This window comes from Solenopsis invicta, chromosome 8 (assembly GCF_016802725.1).
Source record: "Solenopsis invicta isolate M01_SB chromosome 8, UNIL_Sinv_3.0, whole genome shotgun sequence".
Classification (NCBI taxonomy): domain Eukaryota; kingdom Metazoa; phylum Arthropoda; class Insecta; order Hymenoptera; family Formicidae; genus Solenopsis; species Solenopsis invicta.
This window is the reverse complement of record NC_052671.1, coordinates 5619731-5640056: the sequence shown is the minus strand read 5'-3', so window position 1 is coordinate 5640056 and position 20326 is coordinate 5619731. Positions and strand designations below refer to the sequence as shown.

The 20326-nt window shown below is 43.5% G+C and overlaps 1 protein-coding gene and 1 long non-coding RNA gene across 4 annotated transcripts in view; one reads left to right on the top strand and one right to left on the bottom strand.

Moving 5' to 3' along the window:
* The window catches only part of LOC120358529, a 41518-nt gene extending 21906 nt beyond the window's left edge, over positions 1 to 19612 (top strand). The window contains exon 2 of the long non-coding RNA XR_005575468.1: positions 19034 to 19612. This is a non-coding gene — a long non-coding RNA (uncharacterized LOC120358529). The remainder of the gene's footprint in view (positions 1 to 19033) is intronic.
* Positions 1 to 20326, bottom strand: part of LOC105196654 (netrin receptor UNC5C) — a 295574-nt gene that overhangs the window by 92020 nt on the left and 183228 nt on the right. The gene's annotated exons all lie outside the window — the stretch shown is intronic.

Sequence of the window (20326 nt, the reverse complement as noted above, 5' to 3'; positions counted from 1 at the left end):
TACTAAATACAAAATTCTGTACGTGCCTCCGCACGCGAAAGTGATTCGTTCTTACTGTTACAGCGCGGCGGCGCGTATTCGAATTCCGTCTGGCAACGTTTCTCAGCGTCGTAGAATCCTTCGCACGATTCATCTGTCCGGCATTCGCCGTCTTCGGCAAAAAGGGATCCGCAATACGAAAAGTGGTGAAAAAGGAGAAGGCCGAGTACACGCGGAGAATAAGAAAGCGCGGTCTTTAGGGAAATAAATACTAAACACACCTTCGTCGTTTCCGCTTTCCCGGCTTTATTTCACTCGGCCGGGTAAAACGCATTTTCCCAGGCTTCTCGTGAATTCGAAAGGAAACGTAGCCGGTCGACTGCGCTCGCCCGTTTCGGGAAGGATGTACGCCTTATCGAACGGAAACGTCGGAGCCACCGCGAAAAGCGTCCATTCTCGACACGGCGAAGTGATAAAGTTTCCCTGATATCTCTCTGGAAACTATGTTTCGCGCGCCACAACTGTGAAAAGTGTGTTATCGACAGACTATCGTTACATCGGTGAGTTACATCAAAGTTCCTTTCCGCAATTTCCAAAACGTTCCGGTGGCGAGAGCGGAAAAGTCCGCGAATAGAAAAAAAAAAAAAAACGCCGAAGACGAAGGAACAGCGGAATGAAAAGGGAGAAGGAACGACAGAATCGACGAGCTATTATATTCTCGGGCTTATTATACTCTCGTATGTAAACTCACCTATCTCACTCTAACGAGAACTAAGTCGGAAAGTTTGAATGTTAAGAAACTCATAATCAGAGCGCCAGGAGCCATAAGAGTAAGTACCGACAAGATAAACACGGGCACAAATGAGATCGCGATTAAATTTAAAGGGCTATTGTTTTACGAAGCTAATCATCAACTTTGTTAATAACCGTCGAAAGATTTGTACCTCTTACATCAGAAATTACCTAATTATGCTGAATATATATTCGTCGTCTTTATATGCTTATTTCTACCAGCGCAGATTAACTTTAATCTCTTAAGTTTAATCTACTCTTCATCTTTCTTTAGTTCTAAAAATTGGAAAAGCATTTAAAGCATAAAGAATAAATGAATGAATGAGCGTTTACTTTTGCCCTAGGGCAAGCCTTCTAAGAACAAGCAGATACATTGACGGAAACAGAAAGAAAAATGTCATCTTAAAACTAATTATAAACAAACAAGATAACCAAAATAAAATAACAAAGCATAGAATAAACAGACAGAGAAATTATATAAACGTACGATAAAAAAAAAGAAAAGAAAATAATATCAAAATAATAATATAAAAATATAATAGGCAAATAGAAAGCAAAATGTACGGAACAAAAATAATAAAAATAAAGAAATAGTCATGTTTATATACGTATATATGCAAAATTAGATAACAGAAAATAAAATAAAAGAAAATATATCAGCGCAAAAAAAAATAAAAAATAATATGGTAATATGAGGATTAAGAAGTATATATATATATATATATATATATATATATAAGAGCAAGTTATATGTATAAAAAGTAAGTTAAACTGAGATAAAAGTTAATGCATTGGTAAAACTAGGCATTAATGTACATACATCAATATCGTTTTCACGAATAGTGACTTTTACTTATATTTCCCTGCAGTATTTGTCAGAAATCCAGCAAAGTTACTTCTGCAAAATTAACGTTATAAAGTTCATCTAATGAACGCACGGAAACGTATGGCTGCGGTCAAGACAGGTGTACAAGACAGACGTTGTTGAAACGAATATTCTCTAGCGAGCCAAGGGGGAGGCGGCGAACCCAAGTGCTCCTAGTCATGTCGTTCATGATTACGATAGCAATCGTCTCTCGTCCGCGACAGAGAATCGCGCAGCACTGGAAGTTACTGGAAATGCTCTAATGGTACTCCGCCGTACTATTACTTCGAGGACAATGGGAATCCGTTAAAATGGCTATGGAGGAATACACATCCGGCGGACGAGAGAGTGTACATCTTCCGAAAGAGGTGAAAAAGATGGTGGTTGCTGGGAAGGCGAGCTGTAAGGAGGGTACAAAGAAGGAGACGACGATTCGCAACGAGTATGCCGAAAGCTTTTACCGCATAACGGAGAGACAGGGAAACGGAGATGGGAGGAGTTGTCCTACCTATATGCCGGCATTATTCTTTCAAGGGGCTTGCAAACCGACGACGCCTTCATCGCCCGCGCTTTCACGCCCTGGCACTCGACGCAACACAGAAATACGTAGCGCGCGTACGTCTGGTACTTCTGCATCGATCGCCAACGATAAGGACTACATATAAATGATCATCCCCAAGTATATATTCGCGTATATATGGAAACGACGCGACGGCACACGGTTAGCAACTGTCGAAGCATTTGTCGTATTCGCAGCAAGGAATCTCCCCTACGTAATAACTTCCAAATTTATGATTTTTCGATACCGCTCGTAAACATTGATATTTTTCTCTTCAGTTCAGTTGGTGCCGATGAGAGCAAACGCTTCACGAAGGACCATCCGAGCGTGTAATTTTTAATGTCTCTGTTACGTATAATATGTTACATGTTACAAAAATTATAATGCGAAAAACAAAGTTTAAACGCGTTGTCTGCCCAGAAAGTTTCGTACGTTTTACCGTGGGTACACTATAGTGGAATTTTTATTATTACAAGCACGTAAAATGATGAAAAAATACTGTACAATATAATTAAATAAGAATATATTTTTATGGATAAGTATATTGAATTGTGCACTTTTTATTTTTTATCTCATCATTATCTAAATTATTCTTATACCGTTGACAATTTTATGTCGAGTGCTATTCACTTTTTTTAAAAGTATTTTAAAAGATTTCGATAACGACGGCTAGTGATTACCAGACACCACCATTGAAAAGTCAGACCACCGAGGTTGCCAAAGTGTTAATGGAACTCTTGCTTTTAAGAAACCATTTGTAATGCAAGCTACCATTCTTAAGTTAACACACTTCGTGAACTGTAAAACTTATCTTACGTCCCGCTTGAAGTAGTCGATGCATTTGCTCGATCCGTCAACAGGATCCGGTTTAATCATATCGATTGCGCTATCCAAGAGGAAACAGCCAGGCAGTGTCTAGCTACGTGATCCGCTTGCGATCTTTATACTGAGTGGCTCGATTAAACATGGGAGGCGTTTCTTCTCGGATTCCATTTGACGCGTGGTAATGACTGTAAGGACCGTCGTTTCCTGACTGCCGAGCTTCGGGAACTTATCTCGTCCCTCGGCTACAGGGCGCAGGAGTGAGAGAGAGAGAGAAAGAGAGATCGGCGACGGCATCGCTGCAGACGAGATTAATCGACGTCGTCCCGTCGACGTCGCCGTCTCGGTTTTATCGCTCCTGCTATACCGCGTCAGATCCGTTCGAACGCTTTGTCAAGGAGAAGTTTTGGCAGCGGCAGTGCGTCCCTCCGTTTCTGCGGAAATGGAATATCACCGATTCGGCTCTCGTGTCAGCCACGGCAAACTTTCCGTACTTTCCGGCCAACTGCTAACGATTCCTTCCACTCCCGCGAGCAACGAGGACCGTTGTCTTTGTCGTCTACGACACAAGCCCGCCGTTCCGCTCGCGAAGAGTACCGAACCGGCTAGAAATGTTACGTTTATTCGTCAATCGAAAGGAATGAATCGTGCCGCGTTACACGAAACTCACTCGAACTAATGTAAGGTTTAATGTATTCCAGCTAACGCAATTCGTTAGAGTTCGTACGTACGTTTCCTACGTACGCATGTATATCAAGAAAGAAACTTTTACTCTGCTAAATTATTTAACTCCACTGAGACGAAGGTAATATTCATTTTTTTTGCCCGCCAGACAACTTCTGACAAGTTACCAGAAAGTTTTTGAAGGATACAAATATACCTTGTTTTTATTTTTATTGATCCTCTCTAGTTTTATTTTTTGTCGCTCTTGAGCTAAAACATACTCTAATGTTCCACAAACATTTACTATAGCTCATAAAAGCAAGTATGTACAGGCGTACACGATGTATAAGTATTCGCGATGTATTGTACTTGGATCCGCGTGGGTTCACTAAGGTCAAATGACTGTATGAATCAGTCATCTCTGCAGGAAGTACTGCTAAAAAGAAATTCCATTAACAAGTCTTTTGTCATCTTTCCGTTTGGAATTATCGCTTTTCGATCGGTCTCTTCCAGGAAAGCACGTGAGTCTTGATATAAAGTTTATAAATTAACATCAATACACACACATGCACACAACAGCCAAAAATTTATTCTCAGTCGACGTTTCATGAAACAAGACGATTTCGATTCTACTTAAAAACTCCGAATCGATTTTCAAAGAAACCATTATTAAATCCTCGCTCCTTTCTGTTTGAAGAAAAACGGTTTTTATATCTCTCCTCTCGTTCATCGTAGATAGGTAAAAGCGACGATTTTATTGAATGAGAAGGAACAGTTTCTGGCGCTAAATCACACCGCGGGTAGTCCGGCCGTTCCGCCGGAAAGGGCCTCATAACTTCACGCACCCAACCACCCTCCTATCCCGAACACCCCTTTTTACCGCGGCTCAAACCTGCGGCCTCGCCCTTTCCATTTTCTCAACGCCGGAACAGCCGGGCACATGAAATATTAACTTCGGCGCTATTCCGGATGTCAAGCAGGAAAAAAAGGATGAGCAGAAAAGAATGGCGGGGCGCCACTCCGGCATTAACAATTCCGCCGACACATATCATTGTCATTATAATATCAGATCTCCCGAAAAAATTGTTCTTTTTTTCTCTCTCTCTCGCTAACATCGTGACGCGCGCGTGGGAGTACAAAAGCGACAGAATTATTCTCTCGCAAACGTTCTTTCCACGCTATTACGATATTAGCTGCAGACACGGACATGGGAAATTTGTTGTCTAAGCTTGTTCGATAAACAACCGTACGTACGGTAAAAGCAGCCGGCAAACTCCGAATAGACTGGTCATCCACATAATAACCAACGATAAATTCTAAACCATGTGTATCCTGCTTTCCATCGTAAGTCTGAGCACCACGAAACTCTGATGCGACCCTGCTCTGGCGAAATTATGCGAAACGAGATAACTTTGCGCTCCCGTATTTCGCAACTCGTTTCATTACAAACACGAGAAGACAGCGGTAATGTATGCATCTTTTTCACGACAAAGTAAGGACGATGATTACGTAAGTATCGGTAAAGCAAAAATTATACAAGCGGACGTGATTACGGCAAAATACACGGAAAATAAGAAAACGCGCAGGCAACATCAAAGTTAGTAAAAATACCGTTTCCACGAGGTAATCTCTCTCCCGAGCGGAGGAAATTTCCTTCCTAGCTGCTTACTTCTGGTGAATTACCAAAAGCACGGTAGAACTTTTGTCGCAGCGCGCTCATACTGACGATGAAATACAACATCCGTCTGTGGACTTGGCCGCGGCGGCGCGGCGACTGCGATTCAACCGACCGGCTCGGTCAAGATGCAATTAAATCTGCAAAGCAGGCTGCAGTGAATCCAACAACGGCTCATCCATTTTAAATTCATGAAAACGTAATGACTCTCCGCTCGGATATGAAAAATGAGCCAAGTGGTAACGTATTTAGATGAAAATTAACAAATCAGAGAAAACTGACAAGCGGACAGTAATGACAAAAGAAAAAATACAGTTTCAGATTTTTATTATGGACTTTGCGAACGACTATATATATGCGTATAAAATAATCTGTATAAGTTGAGCACTGAAAGTGATCCGAATAGAGATCGTTTTACATTATAACGCAATTTATTTCACTTTTATGAATTTCTTCTCAAGTCCTTTGGTTTTTCATCATTTTTAGTTATTTAGTTCGACATTTTTTTCAGCTCTGTATTAATATCTTTAGAAAAGCAATATTGTATAATAACGAAAAAATAGAGAAATATCTTGATAAAATTGATCCGAATTATTATCATGGGTCGTGTTCCGATTTAAACGACGTATAATCCACGTAACGTGAATTATAGAGTTTCAGTACTGGCAGAGTATATCGCGAAATGCAATTATAGTAACGCATATAGAAAGGCTGTTATCGAAAAGCCTCTTGTTACTTCTCTTTGGGAATTTCTTCGGTTAAGAAATTGAAGTCGAGTTAATCCCGGTCGAGAGGTGACATCCGCTTGAGAGATGTCACCGCGCGAAGGTCGCATCGCGGATGTCAACGACGAGAGACTCGGGGCGGCTCGTCGGTCAAGTCGCAATTAAATCGACGGGGCGCGCTTCCACCAGTGCGGTTGCAGCGGAGCAGGATCGTCGAGATGGATTTTAGAGGGGAGACAGCGACGGGAGCACGGTGGCGCCCGCGGGGTTTGCAAATAAGGTTAGTTAGCGGCAACGCGTGTATAATTGGGACGCCGACGCCGTCAACAACGAGGCCTCGCACATCCCACGGCCAAGTTATAATGAACAGGGCTCAAGCCGAGGCCGCGTCGCGCGCGGGACGAGGCGCCGTCTACACCTTCTAGGCGCTTAGTAGACGCGCACCGGAGACAGAGAGAGAGAAGATGAGCGGCTTAGCTACGCTCTTCACGCTTGCGTGCACATCCGTCGCGACGGCCACCGCCGGAACAGTCGGAGGCGTCTTCCACCTCCGCGTCGCGGCGCGCACCCGTGCTTAATCGACGAACTTTATCGAAGTTGGCGGAACTTCCGTCGCCGCTGCCGCTACGAGTGGTTTTCAAGCGGCTGTCGAGCAACGAGGAGAGAACGCCCGAAGAACGCCACGATGTCGGATGGAAAGAGAAAGAGAAAGAGAGAGAGAGAGAGAACGTTAAAGACGTCCGTTTACACGTACTCGTATCTTCCTACGCGTATACACGTAATGCCGGTGATTACGGAATAAAACTAGCTAACACATTGTATCGTCGTTGAGTACGCATTCGCTCGTGACCAGAATGGTAATCCGCCTCCATTTCTTCCGAAGCGGCGGACTTCCGATTATGCATGGCGCATATAACGGCGCGGCGCGGCGCCGGGATCTACGAGACCGATAGCAGCTGTCGCGATTTAGACAAACGGTCGGCCATTCCCGAGAATCGAGGACCATTGTCCGGGTAACGGACACTTGCTATTCTTTATCTACATTACGTTCGCGTAGCATCTCCAATACACTTTTTATTAAGATATTTAAAGAAATTATCTGCTTAATATCTCTTCGTACTCGAGTGATCGATGAACATAAGTTATAAACGAGAACTCGTTGCATATCCGTGCAATATGAATCATACGCAATATGAATGATACGAGCGACTTGGTTCTTTATAGCAGGTTTTGAAGAAGCCTTCAGCTTTAGCAGATTGCCGAGAAGCTTTCTTCTAAGAGCGAGGCTCGCTCACCTCTCCTCGAGAATGGAGTCTGCTTTATTTCACGGGCGTCTCCCGCGACGGACGTGGCGGCTGCTGGGCCGGCGACGAGGCGGAGGATGAGGGGAATCGCCCTCTCGAGACTGGATTGACACTTTAATGAACGAGAAAGACCTTCGGCCTGTATCGATTGTCGCGAAAGGGAAAGCGACGAAGAAAAAGAGGCGAAGCGCGCGCGGAGGAAATCGAGCGCCCCGAGAGGCGATAATGTCTAGTGCCGTGGCGCGTAATTGCCTTCGTTTCGAGCCTCTATATCGTGGGGGCTAGAACGAAGGGCAAAGAGCCTTCGAGCAAAACGGTGCCTGCGATAATCCCGCAGAGGCTGTCTTATTACTCGGGAAATCGCTTTTACGGAGGACTCACGACGCGATCGACGTCGGCGTCGGCGTCGGCGTCGGCGTCGGCGGCGCGACGTCCGCCTCGCGCGCGAAAGTCGACGCTAGGCGCGACTTAATTCGCGGGATTTATTTACGTCGTATACGTCGTCGGATTTTACAACACCGAGAAGTAGAGAAGTAAGCATGAACTACGGCGCTGGACGGATTAAGGGATCACTCGTTGCCACTGCATCCGGGGGCGAAACTTTATTTTCACACAAGCTGCTTAACGTAGCGAGAACAGAAGCTTGACGGTAAATATATCAATGGCATTAGGGAATAAATACGGCCTTTCGTCGTACGGAAATAAGAGTGCGAGATTAAAGAACGTTTTCATTTCATAATCTCGATACGGAACTACCTTACCGCGGTACGCGGTATCCTCAGGAGGAAATAATGACGATATCACCGTAATATTTGCACGAAACTGCAGTGTAAATACAGCGTACAAGTTCCAAACTTCTTCCTAACTCCTACCTAAACCGAGCTCCAAGTTTGCTAACGATACAGAAGCGATGCATAGATATAGCGAGTTGTGTTACTCAAGGGAACATTTACAACGCGTGCAGCCTCTATAAGACCTGTCCACAGATTTAGTCGTAAGAATTAATATTCGGGGCGAGCTACCCCGTGGATCGCCGTCTATCCTCGTTCCCCTTATTCCCCAGGGCCCGGAATTATTTCGAGTCATTCGGTGTGAAACCCTTATGCGCGTTAAGTCATTCGCGACGGCAATAAAGTTACTTGAACATTAAATTACGCGGATCAGAGGGTGAGTCGACGTGAAACGAAATAATTTTTCTAGAATATAAAGCCGTTTCGTTTCCGCTACGAGGCAGTCAGTTTGTTTCTTCTCGTTCAGATTGCCAACGCCGCATCGCGCCGCACCGCCGCGTACGAATGCGATGTTCACGATTGGTCGTTGAGCTTAAGGCTTAGCTTTTAAGCTTCCTTACGTACGACGGCTTTAACACGTCGCGCGCGTTCGCCCGGGATCCTCTTCTGTAGATGCGCACTCGTGAGTCGAGTGAGCGTCTCTCTCGAGAGGATTGTGGCTTTTCTCGTCGTCCTCCATCCCGCTTCCTCGGCCCTTTGCCTTGCACTCGAGGCCCGGTGGTGTCGGCTGCACCGAGAGAGGACGCGGAGAAGAGAGTGTGGACGAATGCGCGGAGTCAGCGAGGGAATCACTTTGCCGCTGAATCATATATATGTACCCTTCCTGCATCTCTCGTCCCCCCGATAGCGCCGCCATCGCTATCACCCTGTTTACCGGCTTGCGAAGCGACTTGAAACGGAAATCTGTGACTCGTAGAGCCGAACTCTTTGTGGATTCCAAGCTGCTTCACGAGCGAACGAGTGAAAGCCGACCCGTGGAGATTTCAAACATCAGCTCGATGAACATCTCAACTGGAACTCTTCGAGAAGACGAAAGAGAATTCAGGGTTTTACGAAGGATATAGTTTAGAATTCACCTCTACGTTCTAACAAATAAGAAAAAGGCAGCGTGCCGAAAAGTTAGTAGTATGTTACCGCACGTAGAATTACACGCTTACTTATTGCCAGTCATGCTGAAAGAACTATTGAATGCGTTCTTGAGGCAAAAATTTTTCTGTGGATTTACAAATACCGATGGGATTAAATGTCTCATTTGACAAACACTTAAAATCACTCTATTATGAGAAAAGTCAAAGATATAAAATAAACTAAAAAAATAAATGTAATAAAAAGTACAAAAAATATATTAGGCTGATTTATAATGATAATTATTTTATAAAACTAAACTTTTATATTTGAAAAAATATTACAATAAATTACAATAAATTGTATTGTTATATATTCTCTATATACTTTTCGTTTGCAATAAATAAAATACCATGAGTAATACTGGTTTCTCACAAGAAGAGATTCGGTAATCTCTCTCTATTATAAATCTTATTTATGAATTAATCCAATAGTAAAAGTGTAAAACAAAAAAAAAGAAAAAATATAGTAAATATAAATATATAGTTAAAAAAGTTTTTTATATAAAAGTTTATTATTAAAATAAAGTAAATATATTTATTTTAACATCTCATTTCCTTGATATAAATAAATATTAACTAAAAAATAAAATAATTTACTTTTAAATTTAGAAAATCTTTCTTTTTAATCAAGTAAATGATGATAAAACAAATATATTTACTTGAACATAAAAAACCTTTTTCCAGTGTATAAAAATAAAGAGGATATAAGAAGAAAATATTTTTAAATTTACAAGAAATATACTTCGCATATACTTGTTTATTGACAAACAAATTTTTAGCGCGCATTTTTGTTAAAATATTAAGGTATAAAGATATGATATTGTGCAAAACAATATATTCATATTATAATAATATAAATGATAGGTAATTATTTGTAGAAATTACTGAGCATTTTTCAATAAGTTGTAAAAGCTTCGAGTAATAAGCGGATAATGCGGATTCGATCGATGACGCGAAATCCCATCGAAACTCCTTCTAATATTCAACTTACGAAGCTAACGAGGTAACATTATCAAATCTATCGACGAACATCTCGACGTAAGTCCGCAAAAGAATTTTGATGATCATTACAGTAGCGTGAGCGACAATATTCGCGACAATTGAATCGATTCGCAGTCGTAGAAAACGCAACGATTGCAGAAAAATCTCTCTCGGTTCCAAGCAGTAGAGTGAAAAGTACGAAGAACCGAGACAAAGGAAGAACGAAAACCACGAAGAAGAAAAGAGACGGAACGAAGGCAGTCAGTCTCACGAGTTTCAATCCGATAGGCACTCTGCGAGCGGAAGGGAAACGTCGTCGAAGCGATTTGTAAGCTGATTTTAATGTCGCGTTTACAGAGCCCCATAGGGCGCTTTGGGGAATCCCTTTTGCCCCTCGATTCTTCCCCGCTTCTTTGCGTCGTCCTCCGTCGTCGATCCGACGCGTCGGCGAATTTCTGCCCGAGGCGAGGGTCGCTCCTCGCGTTTTCGACGAACGCTTCGCTTCGCTCGCGCGTCTCGCGTTTCTCCGCTCTCCGACTGTATCCGCCGCCACCCCACCCCCTTTCACCCTCGACGCGCCCGCTCTTCGTCACTCCGCTTCGTCATCCCGTCGGTGTTTTTCGATAATAAATCACGTTTCGGGCTTTTCTCGTTACGCACGACTTCACCTCAGATAAGGTCAACCCCAGGGTCATTAGAGGGTCATTAAGGCGACGCTAATGAATGCAGCGCGAAGGATTGATTCCACCACGCGTAAAGGCGCCTGCTGGCTACGCTACGACTCGTCCGGATCTTTGCGCTTCCGTTGTTCCCTGCCGGAGGAGCAGAGAAATGAATCTGGAATCGCCAAGACTTACTTCGTAATGAGATGAGATTCGGGAAATTCCAAAGTACGTTAAAGAGCCATGCTTATCGCATAATCCAACCGCTGAATTACGAGAGATCTGTGATTACGGTAAAAAAAAAATTTATTTAAACTGGAGTGCTACTCATATTTTTCTGATGTTAAATCTTCAAATAAAAATTTATCTAAACAATTAAGAATCTTTTTACACTTTAAAGAACTTTTTTAGATCCTTTTCTATTTCATAGATATTACAAGGTGTTAGAATAACTGAAAACTAACACTATTTAAATGTAAAAAATTAAATGTTACTTTAAACTATCAAAATTCCAACGGCAAAACTGTGTTAAACTTGAATAAGCATCTGAATGAAAGTTTATCCGCAAGGGTTGAATGTGAGATAGATAGGGACAAGTCGGCTGACAGGTGCGATCGCGATCGATGATTTATCAACCGTGCTCTTTATAAAGATACACAGTCCCGATGGTACAATAAAGGGCAACGATAAGTGATAATGTCGTATCGACGACGTTCGTCGTAACGCATGGAATGTCAACGACGTAAAGTGGCTTCGATTCCCGGCCCTCGTTTCTAACCCGGCGAGCGTTCCCATAACTGTCGTGAGAACGTTTACTCGAGGCGGCGCGTATCCCGTGAGTTCCGCTCCGATACTCCGCTTCGCAAGAGCCAGGCTCTCGATGGTCTTTAAAGGTCACCACAACCGTAAATTCTTATTGACACGCGGGCGTGCAAGCGCGACGGCTCGACCCGATTTTTCGCCGCCACTTCCACCGGGACGCACGCGAGATAGGACGGGAAGAGGAGGAAGAAAAAGAGGAAGAAAACGTCCCGAAACGCGAAGGCCTGGAAGAAATTAGATTGCCCCCGGCTCCGTGCGTTTCCGTCGTTTCGCGGGTCCTCTCGTCGTTTCCGCCGCAAAACCGGCTTTCTTCTTGTTTCCCAGTCACGCGATCTCTCCCAGCCCTTTTTCTTCTTTTATCCGGAGGCAGCGATATTTCTCTCGTCTCGCGACCGTTCATTTACACACCGTGTGTCGGATCAACCGCAAGGAAACACGAGGAGAGCGTCCGTCGTGTCGCGCCGCGCCGCGCGCCGGTAGAAAATCATCGCGCGATGAAACGAACGTCGAGGCCGACGCTTTACAGATATTAAAAATCTCGTCGCCATTAATCACTCGCGCGCGGGTGCGCCTCGCGCGCTCAACGTTTCTTTTTTTTTTTTTTTATACATCCCGTCGCGTGTCCCGTTTTTCGCGTCTTAATGAACGCGCGATAATTTAATCCGGCGAATTCGCCGCGGACGGAACGACACCGAAGTGAATGCGTTACTTCAATGTCGCTGATTTAAAATTTTGCTACTTTAATTTGACAGTTATTCAATTAAGGTTATCTACAATCTCGGAGCGCCGCGCCGCGCCGCGCCGTGACCTCCGCGCAAGAGGGTAGGGCAGCCAAGTACGGGGTTTCTTCGACGCTGAAAGAAGTTAAATTGGCTCTTCCACGGTCGTCAGTCACTCGACTTTTTCGTCGTTTCATTTGTCCTCCCGCGTCTTTTTTCCCATTTTCAACGTCACGAGAGATGAGTCGGAGCGATAGAAAATAATTTCAACGATATTGATATCGTTGGCAGAATAATCACTTTTATGGCACAAAAAATACGATAATTGCATCGGTAGCTTTGCCCAGTTACGTCTATTTACGCCTAACGACGTGTTAAACGTTTAACTATAACTCTGATCAATTATTTTAATATCTATTATTCTTCCATTATATGTCATTTCCACCAATAACAAACTTTAATTCCTCTTATTAATTCGATATCATCCTGACTAATATCGATGACCGTGCTTAATCATAGAATTACGTTTCAATTTCGACGAATCTATATACCGGATAATGGACATTTTATTTCTCTAATACCTCACGTCGCGACTTTCTTTATATAGTACACTCGCCTCCTTTCCCTTCCCCGCGTCACTTTCATCGATCCACACGTCTCCCATTTCATCGGACACTTTTTCGGTTCCGCGTTCTCTCGCTCAACGGGCACGTGACTTGCTGGATCATACTTCCGGCCTGTAAGCGGGGGCGCAGCAGCCCCTTTCCTCGTATTGCAACACAAAGCCGACGTATATGTATATAGCTCAGTGAGCAACGCTGGCTCATCGGTTTCCTCGGACTTCCACAAGCGATTCGAGGGTATCGGGATGGCAGGTTGACTTTGCCGCACTCCGGCTGCCCTTGTCGAGGCGTACTTCCTGACTGTGAGTCATAGATCAACTCAACCCCGAGGGATCAGACAAGCATCCAATACTTACCCCCGCGTGTCGCTTGTGTCTCTTGTGCGAACATCCACACAGCATACATATACATATGTATCACTAGCGATTATTCCGACTGTCAAATTCTCCGTTCCTAAGAGAGCATATTGATTTCCTTAAAGGTCGACACATCTTGAATACAAATCTCTCTTGATTCGCGCGCGAAAGGAACGAGTTTTGCTAAGATGATAAAAAATTTAGCTCGATACAAATCTGAAAACAATTATACTAGATCGTCAATGTAATTGTATACGATGCTTAAACCGGTTGCTAAATTGTCAAAACATTTTGCAGCATCATGCTTCAACGTTCGTCATAATTATTTTAATAATCCAACAAAATGAAATAAAATTACTTTCAGGTCTGTATCTAGCTAAATTTTTAGATACTTGAGCAAAATTCTTGTCAATTCGTAGATAACGATTTATGTATTGTATATTAATATTCCTGGATCACTTATTACAAATTATCATAGTAATGTCTTTAACTAAATTTGTAATTCCAAAAAATGACGCAAAATTAAAAATGGTTTACCTGATACTCCCCCTGTTGCCCCCTACTGCATTCCGTTCATTTTGCGGAACCCCGGCAAATATTTGCGCGCACCTATACATTTCCTGCCAAATATTTGTAGGCAGCCGCGTCGTCGAATGAACTATTCACATCAACCATTTTTCGCGATGAAAGCGCCCGCGTTTTTTAACAGCCCTCGCCGATAGCAGTTCACTGATGCATTGTAAACGAATATTTCTCGCGCAAATTTTTGTGTACACTTTAAAATAAATCGCTTTGAAATATTTGATTAAAATCTGCTTATATTGCTAATACCATTAAAGTAATATAACATTTTCCATTTGTGCGATTCAATTTTTCACAAAAGATTTAAAAGAAAATAGAAAAAAAAAATAATCGTAACATGATTGGTTTTTTTTTCATCGCAGTCTCTAAAATGGCCTAACAATGTTTTTCCTAGTTGTTTTGACGATACTACTTTACTAATTTAACCAGTACGCGCGCGTGCGCTTAGCAGTTGAAGAATTATACGTTGAAACGAACACGTTTATGGGCGCAGGATGAGAGGGTGGAGAAGGATGGAAGAGTGCAATAATTACGCACGTACCACGCAAGACGTCGTCATCGCTGAGGAGCGGCGGTGAAGACGTTTTATTGCGAGGTGCCATCCTAATTTTAGCCAGCTATATTTCTGTACATCCGACAACTATCCTCTCGACGGCGACGGGTAGGCCCGGGTATACGCCTCCATTCGTCGACGAACGATGATAGTCGACGAGAGTTGCGAACCTACACGTGTTCCATATTCGAAGCGGCCTTTCTCTCAGATCTCGACGCGGCGTGTTACGTTGTCAAACACATGGCGTTTAATGCTCGCGGTATTGCTTACGGGTCAGAGCAGCGGGGCCCTTTAATCTTCCGGAGCCAAGCCAACCAGCGGTTTTTCTGTTCCGGGCGAGTTAATCGTTCCGCTCGCAATCCGCCAATTCGGAGTATCGAACAATTCTTGGAAAACCACTTGTGCTCGTCGAATGAGAGAAAGAGAGGGAAGGAGAGAGTCCCGCGAGAATTCCATATGCATCTAGACGGACGGATTGAAATTTGGGTGGTAACATTTATTAACAAAACTTCAAAACACAATGCCACCCCAATTCACACTAATTCACGAAACATGGATAAGTTACAGTCATGCTGAGCATATCGATTATATATTCATTTGTTCAAAAACGCTATAAAATTTTTTAAAATATCGTGTGCCATACGATATTGCTCTTTAAAGTTTTTTTTTTTTTTCCAAACGAGTAATGACGACGGGAAGTGATAAACGACATTTCGCGCTCCAAGTCGCCTCACACTTGTCCGCGAAAAGCCTTTCCCGGAATTCTTCAGCCGTGGTTATTAATTTCGGACGCTCGCGCGTCGCGTTTACCCGAGTTCCTTAACAATGCCATCGCGCCATGACACAGCCTGTGCTCCCCAGAATATTCCATGTGTCACACTAATTAGAACACACTGAGTCACTAGCAGAAGCAGCAGCGGCGGTGTAGTCTCGCCGATCTCGCTTAAACTTGCCGCAACTAACGCCCGAAAGCAGTAACGGAAACCGTACAGCCCTAGTGTTACTCTGGCGTGCATAATAAGTCGTGTTTACCTGGAAAAGAGCGGTGGCGTTGGTCGTTCATCGTCAGGTACCAGTATCCTAGTCGACGAGGAGTCGAGAAGGCGACGATCAATTAAGCGCAGCCCGCAAAGTGCTAAGACGTTTATGGCCGACATCTTATTATACCGAGCAGATGGGGTGTACTGGCGCGACTGAGCCGGGTCGTCGTCCTCCTCGGGCGGCTGCCTCGCGATCACAAGCGACAAACTATCGAAGAAGCGGAACGCGTGAAGCCCCAGCGGAACACGACTGTCTCTAGCCGGATATCTTACAAGATTCGGTTAAGCTAATCTCCCGATGTGATCCCGTTGCTTTGATAACGACGGCCCGACGGAATTAGTACTCGTTAATAGGCGTTCCGCGATTGAGTCGTCGTCAACCGTAACCGCTCGCCCAGAGCAACCGTTGGGAATACGCGAAATATCGAAAGTGTTTCCGAGGGCGCATTAACGTTTTTTGTTATTTCTTCCTCTCGCAAAACAACCACGAGAAAAGAATTTACTCGGTATGGAAAAAAGCGATAATCGCAGAGAAAAAACAATACATCTCCGTAGATTAAGGGAGGAGAATCGGTCGGCCCGGCAAAAATTGCTATCTAAATCATAAGATTCCGTGTGGATACACTAGCGTGCGCGAGCGCACCGAGGAAGACAATGCGCGGCGTGGGAGAGAGAAACTGGGATCGCCGACCATTTGCGCGGTCCACGAGGCAACCCGCTTATCCGGCGACCGCCGTAAATCAGCTCGGGAATAAATGAAAACTCCGGGTCCGCTCCAAGCGCGGGTTCCCCTCGTTTCTCTCGAGGAGCCACGCGAGCACGAGGTCCAGCTCGAAACGTACTGCGCCGGCCGAGTTCCGGCGCGATATTGAGCCTCGGGATATCGCTCGAGAATTCAACACGATTTTCTTATTAGACCGATGAAACTCGTACGCGCGCGCTTCTCGTTAGGCCGGATCGGTACTTCTCTACGCGCTAGATTATATCTTTTTGTAAGTTTAATCAACCGCCGCACTCTCTAGGCTTCAGAACGGTACTCCAGAATGCCGCCCGAGGCAATCGTTTACGATCGTTGTCGCCTGGGTGCGGACACCGCGTGCTTAATATGCACGCGCAAAGACCTGCGTCAAATAGTTAATTAAAGTTAATGCATGCGGCTCGCGAGTTATTATCCCTAGGCGCGTCAGCTGGTGCATGACCCGATGCCAAAGGACCTGCTTGCTTACTGACTGCCACCGGCTATGTCGGCAGATCGTACGCCAGCTCCTTTTTTTTCCTCCCTTCGTTATGCTAAGCGTTACCGCATCAACTAGCCGGAATATATGATTAAAGTTGAATTAAACGTATAAATAATTTTTTTTACGTCATTTTTTGGATACGTCATTTTTACAAATTCAGTTAAAGACATTACTATGATAATTCGTAATAAGTGATCCAGGAATATGTATTAATATACAATACATAGATAGTTATCTACAAATTGAGAAGAATTTTCAAGTATCTAAAAATTTAGCTATTATAAATACAGATCTGAAAGTAATTTTATTTTATTTCGTTAAATTATTAAAATAATTATGACAAATGTATAAATAATTCTTGTTTAAACGTTTTACACGTTTAATTATTGTTCGTTTTTTTATCTCTTTTTACGATTCTATTAAACCTTCCATTTTTCCAAAAAAATTATTAAGAAGATTTATCTTTCCGTCCAGAAACGTAGTTCGTCATTTATATTAGCGATATGCTTTTATCAGAACTTAGGAACGCGTGTACGTAAATATACACACACACTACCATCGTCACACACGGATTTCCTTCGACACGTACGTAGAGCCCTAGAGCAATAATTTATCGCAGGGATCCAACCTTTCGGCAACGATTGACCCGTAGCATCTGCGGGACGAGAACTAGCGAGACGACGAAAGGGCAAGATTTTTAACGAAAGATGACCCCGAAGTATCGGGTGACCTACCCTCGGCCAAAACGATAATCCGCCTTTTCCTCGATTCCATCGTGAACACGCCGGCGGTATGTATCACACGCACGTGTAATAAATGTTCTCGAACACAGACGTTGCTCTCGTAATGTCCACCAGGCAGCGGGCCCTTCAAAACTCTCTCTCTCTCTCTCTCTCTCTCTCTCTCTCTCTCTCTCTCTCTCTCTCTCTCTCTCTCGGGCCCTTCAAAACTCTCTCTCTCTCTCTCTCTCTCTCTCTCTCTCTCTCTGTCTCGTGTCTACCCCCACACTTCCGACCAACGGGTCTGGTTCTCGTCCTATGATACGATCTACTCCGCACAAGTATAATAACGCTATTATCCTAAGTCTATGGCGTTTCCTTCTTGCCTTCTCATGCGTGCGTGGTGTTTCTGTTGGAGCGCTCTCGATTGATGGCGCACGGACCCATCGACTCGTTTTGCGAAAATAAATACGGCGCGCACTTCTCGTCCGTCACGCTCCTGATATTACCGGGGCGAAGAGAAACGAAAGAAAGTCTTCGATAACAAAGTACGTCATAAGTCTTTTCTTTTTTTTTTTACCTCTCTTTGATGTTAAAGAGAAATAACGACGTGTCGTTGCGATTTCACTTTGATACAATCTCGAACCAGTTACTGAACTAAAACAACTTTTATCATTTTATCGCAATCTTTATAAAACGTTATAGATTGTTTGAAAATTTAATGCATCTATAAATTTTATTTTACCTAAATTTTCCTCTTTTACCACCTACGTCTTTCTGTAAAAGTATTCTATTACAACGAATAAACTCGTAACTCCGCGCTGTTGAAATAGGGTAATATTAACTTCTTCGACAACGCATCGAGGTAAGAAGAGTATGGCAGGCAATCGAGTTAGCCCGCTGGTCATCCGTAATTCGTGCTCGCAGCGACAGAAGCACCATCCCCCATTTTACTACGCGGGCCGACCACTTCGGCGCGAGAGACCGCCGAATTAAATTAAAACTTTCCTACCAGTTGGCTTTTGCCTCGCTGCTCTCCGCATTAAAAGTGGGTACTGAGTTAAGTTGGGATTTTAATCAGATATCCTAAATTCCCTAATGCACGATTCAGTTAAAAAAACAATAATTACGGTTTTTTCTTTATTATACTTTATGTAAACTATGTATGAATCAATGTGTCATCTATTAATTAAATTACGTAAAACTTTGTCCCTTATTTTTAAAAATTTGGAATTAATAATGTTTACTCTATACTTTGCCGTTTTCTTACTATCCTTCAAAAACCGGTCTAAATGTTCTAAATCCGGAAAGCTGCGCAATCAAAACAATTAAATCACAATAAATAGTTGCATTCCACTTTAATCGTAAACGTCAGCGCGATAGGAAGAAGGAACTAATTTTTAAAGACTTATCGATGTTTTTTAAACACGTTCCAGACTCTGGCCGCGTGTGGGTACCCTGCGAAACGAGGACTGTTATCGAGACACGTCGTGAGATATACCGTGGAGTGGTCTACGGGAGTGCGCTGCGGAAAGAGGCAGCACAAGTCGCTCGAGCCTTGATCCCGCTGGTTGGTCTCTGGTTAAGCTCAAACGCGATAGCAGCTTATCGATTCGCGGTTCGCTTTGAATTTAGCCGAGTTATCTGACGAGCGTGAGGCATGCAACGGCTACCGAGTGATCGGAGCATCTGTTCGAGTTCCTCAAGTTCTCCAGCAACGTCCCCCGACTCTGCCAGCCTGTCTGTCTATCTGCGGAGAAGATCTGTATGCGCGCACTCGAGCGATGACACACGTACTCGTCATACTTGGAAGGCGGTCGCTCAAGTGATGCTCGAATTCCCAATGGGAGACCTCGAATACCGTTCTCCGATCCCAGAGATATCATTGCTTTGAATGCTACCAAATATTTTGATATAAACGGCACGTCGGAAAATAACACAAGTCGCTCCGTCGCGTCTAAAATATTTTCATCAAGTCTATGAGGAATCAGAAGAAAGAAATTAAGAAAAAAAAAACAAAAAATAAAAGAAAGAAATAGGATAGACATCAGGGAAAATAGAATAGAGTGTAACACAATGATATCGAAGTAAATTTTTCATATTTTACGATGGGCAGCACGCTTCTCCGCGAACAAATCGCCGAGCTCGATACGAATATGCGGGAAATGATTAATGACGCCAAATGCATAATTTCTACAAGCCCCTATTCATGCCCATTAGTTAATAACGATTAGGCAGTAAATCTCATTTGCGGCCACACATAGTGGTACCTTCGATATAATCTGGCGTAATCCTACGATTAACGATAGGGAAATATTCCGCGCGTATACCATAACCGTTTCATTTTCTCGGGATGCATTATGCTCGCGATTATGAAATTAGGGCTACTAAAGTCAGATAACGCCCCACCCCCCAACCCCTCAAAAAAGATCTTGAATACGCTCCTTTGAGTAAGCGACACCAAGTCGAGCCGTCAAAAATGGCACGGTGCCGGTAAATACGTTATCGTAACATAACTTTGACGACCTCTATAATTCCGTAATGACGCAACGCGAGCGTTACAGCGCCGTAAACTTTAAGATGACAATCTCGTAACAATCCACGCTTTTCCACAGCGTCGTTTAGCGTTAAATTTTGCTTCGGAACGCGTAAAAGGTGATCGTTTCAGGACTTTCGCGTCAAGTAAAAGAGTTTCCTCTATGCATTCAAAGTTTGATTTCCTTGAATCA